Source organism: Pteropus vampyrus, unplaced genomic scaffold, assembly GCF_000151845.1.
Source record: "Pteropus vampyrus isolate Shadow unplaced genomic scaffold, Pvam_2.0 Scaffold87, whole genome shotgun sequence".
NCBI classification, from domain to species: Eukaryota; Metazoa; Chordata; class Mammalia; order Chiroptera; family Pteropodidae; genus Pteropus; species Pteropus vampyrus.
The window spans coordinates 5,020,324-5,032,104 of record NW_011888868.1 but is presented as its reverse complement, the minus strand read 5'-3'; positions in this window follow the sequence as shown (position 1 = coordinate 5,032,104).

Genomic DNA, 11,781 nt, shown 5'->3' with positions numbered 1-11,781 from the left:
GGAAAATTCAGACTGATATGTAATCTGAGTTAAGATACTGAGTATATAAACTCTGAGACTCCTCAGTCTCAACTGGATGATGAAATCATGTAGAAGAAGTGCTTGTGATATGTGCTACTGATTCTCACAGACTTGGGAGGATGGGAACAGCCTAGAGAAATACAGCCTGGTTAGAAAGGTAATCCTGAAGTCAGGTAAAAATAAATAAATAAATAAATAAGTAGAAGACCAAAGGCAGAGAGACTACTTGGATAGCTGTTGAAATAATCTATCATGAAAAAAATTAATATGTGGACTATGACAGTCACATCTGAAGTGGAGACAAGTCAACAAAGTTGAAAAACCTGAAGCTAGTGGAATAACAGGATTTCTGGATGACTGGGAAGAGAATGGATTTCAAGTATACTCAAAGACCAGATCTTTTTATGATGTTATTAAAAAATAATGAGATAGAACAGGGAAAGGGGTGATGAGAAAGACGTTGAGTACACTATTTTATAAATTGAATATGAAGAATATACTAATAATAAATTCTAGTAAAGTGATTTGCAATTATGGATTTTGATTTTGATGATCGTGGATAATCAAATGTTCCGAGGTCAGTTAAACAATAAAAGTCAGTGAGACAAGCTGGGAGAGTGGATTGGATGCCAAGTGAGAGACATAATATGTGCAAAAGACACCTTATCTGTCATTTGAAATGATTTCACTGAGCTCTAGTATTCACAGCAGGGCTGAGAAACACACAGAATAATAAAGGGTAAGCATACTGGTATGCTAAAGCCAATAGCTAACTTCTCAGAAATTTCGTAAGCTGGTTGCTATACACAGCTATCTTTAAATATTAAATTGTATACATTTAAAATTAAGCAAATTATTTTAAAAATGAATATAAATGAACTTAAAATGTATCTTTTAAAAATTATTTACTATATCTTGGCTATTGTAAATAACTGCAATGAACATACAGAGGCATATGTCTTCTCAATTTAGTATTTCAGTTTGTTTGGATAAATACATAGAAGTGGAATTACTGGGTCTTTTGATTGTTGCCAGATGGGAGGGGGTTGGAGAGATGAATTAAGGGGGAGAAGGGATTAAGAGATACTAATTGGTAATTACAAAATAGTCAGGTGGATTTAAAGTATAGCATAGAAGATATAGTCAATAATATTGTAATAACTATGTATGGTGTCAGATGGGTACTAGATTTACTGAGTAAATCACTTTATAAGTTATATAAATGTCTAATCACTATGTTATACACATGAAATTAATATAATATTGTAAGTCAATTATAATTATAAATAAAAAATATATTTAAAAATATTTTCTACGTACTTATGGTCTTGGGGCTGTTGGCATCTATTGTTTCTCTAAGGTAGGAAAACTGCAATGGTGTGCTACTGTATAATTCTTTCCAACTTTACTTTCAGTGATATTACATTGGTAGCTTGAAGTTACACCAAGGTAATCAGCAAGTACAGCAGGTCCTCAAATACATCATTTTATTAAACATTGTTTGTTATAATGTTGATGAGAAAAATAAAATTTGTTCCCAGCCAGTACCACAGGAAAGACTGTGGTGCACTATTTGTTTTATAATTAAGACTAGGGAAAGAAAACTAGAGGCAGATGTTAGAACTTATGAAAACTCTTTAGCTATATTTTAAATTCAATAAATATTTTGTGATAGCCTACCAGGTTCCAGGGTTCATGCTTTGTTCTTGAAACACAGCAAGAAGTAAAATAGAAAGAAGAAGCTAGTAGGCATTTAAAATATATGTTGAAAATTAAATGATACTGTAGACTCTGCCAATTAGAAATTTACTCTCTAATTTTGGAGATGTGACAAGTTTTCATGGAAATTAAAAGGCTAAATAAAGGTAAAATTCAGGATCTCATTTAGAAAACCTGGTGGTAGGGCCAGGAAGGCAGTTATTTTAAGTTTCCTATGTTATTCAAATGAGCAACCAACATTGTAAACTCCTGACCTAACCAATGCTCTTTGCTCATTCCCTTTGTGTGCCATCCCATCTGCTATCTTATTCTTCCTTGTAAAGTATTACCTTGTTATATGTATTCTGTGGAAGAATGCTTCAGGAGTTTGAGAAGTTCTCAGGTACCATGGTTTCAAAGAGTACATTGGAATATCTTGGAGAACTTTGAATAACATTTATGCCTGAATGTTAAATCCTCCTCCACCAAAAATTTAGTTTAGTTACTATAAGATATGGCCCAAGCGCAACAATATTTGATGCTCCACAGGTAATTCTAGTGTAGTCAAATTTGAGAACCACTGTCCTAGAATGACCCAATAATAAAGATCTGACAGTCAGATCAGACTCAATTTATTTATTTATTTAAATTAATTTTATTTTTAATGTAAAATTATTTTTACTTATTTTAATTGTGATATAATTGACATATAACCTTATTAGTTTCAAGTGTACAAATAATGATTCAATATTTGTATATATGGAGAAATGATCACCACAATAAGTCTACTTAACATCTGTCACCATACAGTTATAATTTTTTTCATGATGAGAATTTTTTATTATTTAAAAAATTTAATTATAGCTGGCATAAGATATTTTATTAGTTTCAGGTGTACAGCATAATGATTAGACATGTCTATAACTTATAAAGTGATCACTCCAATAAGTCTAGTACCCACTTGAAACCATAAATATTAAATTATTAAATTATTATTGACTTTATTCCCTATGCCGTACTTTACAACACAGTGACTCTTTTGATAACTGGCTCTTTGCATATTTTAATCCCTTCTCCTTTTTCACACCCCTTAAAGCTCTCCCATCTGGCAATTATTAAAATGTTCTCTATATCTATAAGTTTGTTTCTGTTTTGCTTGTTCATTTATTTTATTCTTTAGATTCTACATATAAGCAAAATCATATGGTATTTGTCTTTGTTTGACTTATTTTACTTACTGTAATATCCTCTAGGTCCACCAATGTTGTTGCAAAAGGCAAGATTTCATTCTTCTTATGGTTTAGTAATATTCCATTGTATATATGTACCACTTCTTTTTTTTATCTACTTGTTTATAGATGGTCACTTAGGTTGCTTTCATATATTGGTTATTGTAAATAATGCTGTAATGAACAAAAGGATGTATATGTCTTTAATTAGATTAATGTTTTAGATTTCTTTGGGTAAATATTCAGAAACTGAATTGTTGGGTCCTTCTTTGCCTTTTCTTTTAGTCTTTATTTCAAAGTCTATTTTTTTTTTAACTCAATAGTTTTGATTTTATTTCTTGATATGTCCACATTCTACCAATATTTCTACTTTTGGTTTATTGATCAGTAAAGAAAGACTAAACTATGTGTTGCCTTATCTTTCCTTTTTCTTCTATTTTTTAAATTAAATTTATTAGAGTGCTTAAAGTCTATTTTATCTGATATAAATATTTCTACCCCAGTTTTGTTCATTTCAATTTGCATAAAATATATTTTTCCATCCCTTTACTTTCAGTCTGTCTGTATTTTTTAATCTCACGGGGGTCTATTGTAGGCAGTATATGTATGGTTCTTCTTTCCTTATCCATTCAGCGACTCTAGTCTTTGGATTAAAGGATTTAATCCATTTACATTTAAAATAATTATGGATAGGTATATGGTTATTACCATTTTCTTATTCATATTTTTTATCTTTTTCTTCTTCAGGAAGTCCCATTAACATGTCTTGTAATACTGGTTTGGTGGTGATAAACTCCTTTAACTTTTTTTTATCTGGTAAGCTTTTTATCTGTCCTTCAATTCTAAATAATAGCCTTGCGGGTTAGGGTAATCTTGGTTGTAGGTCTTTGCTTTTCATTACTTTGAATATTTCCTGCCAATTCCTTCTGGTCTGCAAAGATTCTGTTGAGAAATCATCTGACAGTCTTATAAGAGTTCCCTTGCAGAGAACTAACTACTTTTTTCTTACTGCTTTTATGATTATCGCTTTGCCTTTAACCTTTGGCAATTTAATTATAATGTGTCTTAATTATAATGTGGGCCTCTTTGAGTTCATCTTTTTTTGGGACTTTCTGAGCTTCTTGAACTTGTGTGTCTATTTCCTTTGCTAGGTTAAGAATATTTTCCTAATTATTTTTTGAAATAAGTTTTCAATTTCTTGCTCTTTCTCTTCTACTTCTGGTAACCCTGTAATGTGAATGTTGATACCCTTGATATTGTCACAGAGGTCCCTTATTAAACTATTCTAATTATTTTTTTCTGTTCTCATTGAGTGTTTTCCACTACCTTGTCTCCCGAATCACTGATTTAATCCTCTGCTTCAATTAACTTAATGTTGATTCCCTCAGGCATATTCTTCATTTCAATTATTGCATTCTTTATTTCTGACTGATTCTTTTGTACCTTTCTATCTCTATTTTTATAATTCCTATGTCTTTGTTAAAGTCCTCATTGAATTCATCTACTCTTCTCCTAAGTTCATTGAACATCCTTACAAACAGTATTTTAAACTCTCTATCTGGTAGATTGTTTGTCTCTATTTGCTTAGTCATTTTTCTAGAGTTTTGTCCCGTTCTTTCATTTAGGACATGTTTCTTTGTCTCTTCATTGTGGCTGCTTCCCTGCATTGGTTTCTATGTATTAGGTAGAACTGCTATATATTCAGGTCTTGGTAGAGAAGTCTTATGTAGTGGGTGTCCTGTGAAACCCAGTGGCATAGTCTCCCATGTCACCTGAGCTGGATGTTCCAGAAGTGTCTCTTACATGGATTGTATGTGCCCTCCTGTTTTAGTTGAGCCTTGATTGCTGTTGTTTGCCACTAGTGCCTGGCCTGGGGTTGCTTAACAAGATTTATATGGCATGCTGAGACCAGCCACTACTTGTTTGGATTTGTGAATCTTTGCAAGGTTTTAGAAAAGTCTCCAGAATAAGCCAAGACAGGAAATTTATGTGGAAAAGTTTCTGGAAGTGACTTCGGTGGCCCTGCAAGTTGTGTGAGACAGAGACTTAGGGAGTCACGAGGGAAGAGTGAATGATGTTAGCTATGTTGATAGAGACTCAGACTTAGCATCTGCCAGTGCCTGTAGGCTGGGTGGGAGGAGGGTTCAACAAAGGAACAAATGGCATCTACCAGCATTTCTGTCTGTGGGAAAATGTTACCCTTCCAGCTATCACCCTAAAGCCAGACAATTTACTTCCTCACTGTATGTTCCTAGAGCTTTTTGAGCTACTACCATAGAGCTGGAGCTCAGTGAGAGTGAGTCCATTAGCGAATAAATTCATGCACGTGTCCTTTAAGATAGACGCCTGGTAATTCAGCAGCCCTCTATCTCACCCAGTCACATTCTCCACTGGTTTTCACAGATGAAAAGTATGGAGACATCTTTTTCTGGCACTGGAACCTTGGGCTGGAGATCCTGGTGTGGGGCTGGGAACCCTGCTCCTCGGGAGGTTGGGGCTGGAGTCCGACAGTCAAGAAGTCCCTCCTGTTTGTTAACCTCCACTGCAAATGTGAGGCCTTCTCAGTCTCAGTTTACATCTCACCCCTCATACCAATCTTGATGTATCTTGTTCTATATATCTTTAGTTATAGGACTTCTGTTTGGCTATTGTTCAAGTAGTTTTCAAGAGTGGCTGTTCTGTGGTTAGTTGTAATTTTGATGGGGTCATGGAAGGATGTGAGCAGTGTTTACCTACTCCTTCATCTTGACCAGAAGTTTAGATGCAATTTAAATGTAAAGAAATTCTTAACTAATAACACAAACATAAATGGCTTCAGGTGACAAGCAGATAAAATGAGTGAAGAAAGCATGTCAGGTGGGAATAGTGGTGAATTGAGGAACGCATGCTCCTGTGCTCCTTCCAACAGAAGTTACATGGATTGCGCGACCAGTTTGCTAAACTAAATTTTTGTTAGAAGGGAATCAGAAATATAGATTGCATTTGTATGTGCAGCCTGCTAATTTTTAAATGTTGGCAACTAATTCACTTTATAAAAACATGAAATAAGCTTAAGAAAATCTGTCTGTTATCTGAATTCAGTCAAAGAGAATGTGAAATTTTGAGTTTTCTCTTAGCTAGGAGTCCTTCCTGTTGGTATCTCACGTCCTTCTGCAGCTATTCAGGGTTCTTTTCTCAGAAGCTTCATTTAGGTTTACTCCAATAGAAATGTGATAGTATTGTTTCCAATCCACTTATACACAATTAAGAAATATTTTCTCAGTATTTTAAATTTTTACACCCAGTGCGAATATAAGGCAGGTATCAGTAGACATTTCACCTTTTATCACCACATTGAAGAATGGGTCTAAGTTCATTAATACCATATACAAAACACCCAAATCAAATTTTATAGTTCTCGTGGAATCACAATAATTAGCAATTTCTGCACTTCCCACTGAGCAAGACAAGTTGAGGATTAGCTTCTCTTAGTGGATTACACATTAGAGAGAAAAATATAAAACAGCAAAGTAAAATGGTTGCTAAGTCTTCCCACACAAATTTCTAAAGAGCTCTAATGAGCTCACTCTCTGCCACATTTACAACTAGTAGGAGATAACCTAAGAATAAATCAGAGAAGTTTTATATTGGAAGAACTTTATATTACCTCTAAATATATAATAAAAAAGTAGGCCAATTGGTGCTTACAGAAGCTATTTTAGTTCAACTGGAGAAAATTAACTGTATTTTAGAATTAACCCTTGAAAAGTTAGTCTTCCTTATTTTGTATTGAAATAAAAAAGACCTTCGATTTGAAATAAACTCATTTTTTTAAATTGCAGAAATCTGTTTTTCTGTCCTCACTCCACACATCATCTCCATGTAATGAGGCCTCTGATCCATTACCCTAACAACTTTTTCATTTTCCATTAACCTCTCACTGACTCTATTCCCTCTTTGTCCCACTTAACATTTACATTCTTGGTTTGTAATCAAATGTCTGTGAGAGCAGGCACATGAGGCAGGAATGTAATGCCAGGGGAATGTCCAGGGCAACTGACTCCTGCTTATAATGAACCACAGAGAAACATTTAAGGGACCTCTCTGGATGGCTGTGCTGGAGAAGAAAAAGAAGGGTGATGGGATGTATCTGTGCATACTTGACATTTTCTGTTCCTTATTGATCAAAATCTATTCAAGGTGAGTCCCCTCTCACCCTCCTTATAATTCTGGACTGTGTCACCTGGCTACATTGGCAGTTGTCTGGGGAAGCATATACTATACACTATGGTGTGGTTCTTCATTCAAGTCTACAAGTGGTAGGAGGACCCAGAACTTCTGGGTTGCCATAGGCAGGCCTCTGGCAGAAGCACCAGTTTACAGAGAGCAGGTCTCCGTGACTGCGGACAGCTGCTATGGCAAAGCAAGAGGACCAGGCACTGAGAAACAGATGAGTGCAAGAGAATCTGAGGAAGAAATTGAAAAGTTATGTCTTATATATACAGACCAAACAGTCATTTTAATAGAGAGTAAATAGTTTTCTTGACTACAGCAACATATAATGATATTTTTTTCAGCAAATTCTTTTCAATGGTATTCACAATTCATTTTACTTCATTACTAAAATATTTTTCTTAGGAACTCTGACACTATTGCTTTCTCTACCATGCCTCAAAATGAAATGGGAAATTTTTCAAAAGAGAATGCCAGACTTAAGGACAGCTCTGTCTAATATAAATACTATATTACCAAAAATGTAGTAACATATGAACTTTTAAATTTTACAGTAGTCATAGTAAAAATTTAAATATAAAAAATAAAATTAATTTTAGTAATATAATTTATTTAATCTAATATATCAAAAAGACGATTATTTCAATACATAATCTATATGATAAAATGTTATTGATTAAAAGAATGAGATTAGCCATAGGATGGGATGAAATATTTGCAAAAGAAATATTTGGTTAAGAACTATTACTCAACATATAGAAAGAAGTCTTAAAATTCAACAATAAGAAATTGACAATCCAATAAAAAATAGGCCAAAGACTTGAACAGATACTTCAACCAAAGATAGATAGCAAGTAAACACATGAAAAGATGTTTCACATCATAAGCTATTAGGCAATTTCAAATTCAAAGAACAATGATATTTTACTACACCTCTTATAATGGTCAAAATCTAAAACCCCGATAACACCAAATACTGATGAGGATATGAAGCAACAGGAACTGTCATTTAATGCTGTTGGAAATGTAAAATTGTACAGATACTTTGGAATACAGTTTGGCAGTTTCTTACAAAACTGAACATACTCTGATTATATGACCCTACAATCACACTTCTTGGTATTTACCAAAATCAATTAAAAATTTTGTCAGCACCAAAACCTGCGTATGGTTGTTTATAACACCTTTATCCTTAATTTCCAAAACTTAGAAGCAACCAAGATATCATTCAGTAGGTGAATATATAAATAAAACTGTGGTAATCTAGCTAATGGACTATTTAGCACTAAGAAGAAATGAGCTATCAAGCCACGGAAAGACACAGATAAAATTTAAGTGTATATTACAAGTGAAAGAAGCCAGTCTGGAAGCCAAAAGGTAAAATTATGGCTACAGTAAAAAGATCAGTGGTTGATTATAACATGAGCACAATTCAAGGGTTTAGAGGGGAGGAAAGGATGAAAAGGTGAAACAGAGGGTTTTTAGGTCAGTGAACTATCCTGTATAGTATCTTGTTGGATAAATGTCATTTGACATTTCTTCAAATCCAGAGAATGTGCAATACCAAGGCAATTCTAATGTAAATTGTGGACTTTGGGTGATCATGTGTCAATATAGATTCATCAATTGTAACAAATGTACCACTCTGGTGGGAAAGTTGATAATTGGGGGGTGGGGAGGTAACCTATACCTGTGTGGAGGCAGGAGTATATAAAAAATCTCTGTACCTTCTTCTTAATTTACTATATACCTAAAACTGCTCTAAAATATCAAGCGTATTAATCAAAATATATTATTAAAATATTTTACATAAGTGAAGATACAAGCATGTGGATCTTATATACACAAATGTTTAATTTAGTATAACTTGTACATCAATGTAAGAATTGAGTGTTGTTTACTTTTCCATCTAGCAAAGAAAACATCTAGGCAGAATTTGAATAAACACTCACTTGGAGACTAAAAAATTATAACATGAGCACAATTTAATTTTAAATTGATTGTAAATTCCCATTACTCCATTAGTCCCTGTTAAAGTAGACTGTTTCGCATATTTACTATTGTATTCACAGTTTTTACCATCTTTGTGTACAGTAGGTACCTGGTAAATAGATGAATGAGTAAATATTTTCACCCACTTCATATATTTGTTGGGAATTTGGTCTTTGGCTATTTTGAATGTTGAATTACAGTGCTGAAGTAACATTATAAAAGTCAGGAATGTATGAGTATATGAAAAAATAGACATCTCTCTTAATTCTATGTTTATTTCTGTAAGTATTGGAAATATACGTGGTTTAGAGTAAAATCTCAAATGCCAGCAAGCTGTTTTGTACCATGCAATTCTGGATAGCCTGTTTTTAAGTAGTCCATTTCCAAAGCTCCTCTCACTAAGTAGGAGCATAGAGCTAAACTGCAAAATGTCTGGTGCTTTAGATTCACACTTCACCGTGTGAAAGTATAATGTTTGCAGAGATGAGAAACATGAATTTTCAAATGATTAAAAATATATCTCTAGTGATGCAAAAAAAGAAACTTTATAAATCTAACATTTTTTTTTTCAAAATTGGGCTCACAAGTAGAGATTAAAAACCTTAGTCAAGTAGAATCTAATTTAGAGTTGTTCCTGCTTAGCATCTACATTTTTGTTTTTCAAATAATCTAATGCTAACACTAAACTCTAGGATTCAAATTTTTAAAAGTCAGTTGAGAAGTTTAATTAATAGATCATCATGTTGCAAAATGGTAATACATGTGAGCTTGTAGAGAGAGTTCCATAATATTTTTGTTTGGAGGCTAAATTAAGTATGTTCACAATGATTGAGATGTAACTCTGTGCCAAGCACTAATTATTTATTTATTTGTTTGTTTTTGTTTGTTTGTTTATTTATTTATTTTTCTAGCTTTATTGAAATATAATTGACATTTAACATTGGGTAAATTTACACAGGTACAATGTGTTAATTTGATGTATTTATATATTATAAAATGATTACCACCACAGCATTAGCCAATTCCTCTCTCCTTTTACATAACTACTATTTTTTTGAAGTAAAAACACTTAAGAGCTACACTCTTAGCAATTTTCAAGTATATAATACAGTATTAAAAGCTAAAATAACCATGCTGTATATTAGATCCCTGGAACTTATTTATGTTAAAGCTGGAAATGTATACCCCTTGACCAATATCTTCCCATTTTCCCCATTCTCAGCCCCTGGTAAACACCACTCTACTCTGTATGATTTGCAAGTATTTTCCCCCATTCTATTGGTTGACTTTTTATTCTGTTGATTGTTTCTTTTATTGTGTAGGAGCTTTTTAGTTTGATGTAGTTTCACTTATTAATTTTTATGATTTCGGCGTCATATTTAAAAAAAAGATATTGCAAGACAAATGTTCCTTAAACTCTTTCCCTAGGTTTTCTTCCATACGTTTTATGGTTTCAGGTCATATATTTAAATCTTTAATCCATTTCAAGGTAATTTATTTAGAATGATGTAAGATAGGGATCCATTTTCATTCTTCTTCATGTGGTTTTCCAGTTTTCCCAACACCATTTGTTAAAAAGACTTTTATTTTCTCATTGGTATTCTTGGCTCTCTTGTTAAATATTAATTGAATCAGGAACTTTTCATCTCAAATACATGCCATAATCACCTTATAAAGTAGAAATTATCGTTTACTCTTATTCTATACAAAGTATGTTGAAGCTTAGTGAGTTCAAGTAATTTGCCCAAAATGACACAAATAGTAATTGGTCAAATCAGTTTTGGGAGGTTCCTCAAATGACATCCTGCATTTCCTACACTGAACTGTTCTTGTTTGGCAGGAGACAAAAGGCAGTTGGCAAATATGAAAACATACTTCTTAAAGTCAAACATACCTAAATCATGTCACTACATAACTAAATAGGCCGTAAAGCAAACAAATATTAATGGCAGCGCCATAACACCTCTTTCTCTCTAAAAAATTTCAGTGAAAAGGGCATTTTTAAATAGACTGGTACTTTTAGAAATGGAGCCAGTCTAAAGAAGCTGATATGTCAGAGATTTGTGCTGGCAAAAGTGAATGAAGTGACAGCACCATGGAGATTTTCAAGTTGGTCATATAACTGCTTGCTTTAAAAAAAATCTATAGAAGATCATTTTTATAATGCTCTCTCTGGTATGATAGAAAGTGAGGATTCCCAGTTGCTCTCTTGCAACAATTTTGGGGATCAGAGTACACTTCTTACCTTCTACTTCTTAAGTATCTAGAGAGGTCTTTGTTATGAGTGCTAATGAATTAATAATAAAGAACTTTATCATGAATATTAATGAATTAGAAGATTTAGATAATTGTAATTGAGATAAGACAAAACACAAAGAAAAAGAAATATATCCCAGAAAAATTAAAGTACTCTTTTTCTTTCTTTCTTTTGACATGAAACCTAGACTGTGATCTTTCACCATAACAGACAACCTCAATACACATTTTCTATAGTGTTAGGGCCTCCGGGGAGCAGTGGCTACTGTGCTTCATAGCTGTCAGCATCAAATGTTTTTTTTTTTTTTTTCTCAAAAGACTCAGTTAGCTGTTCTTAAGATAGTATCACCAGTGAACCATATTTCTTAAAAAC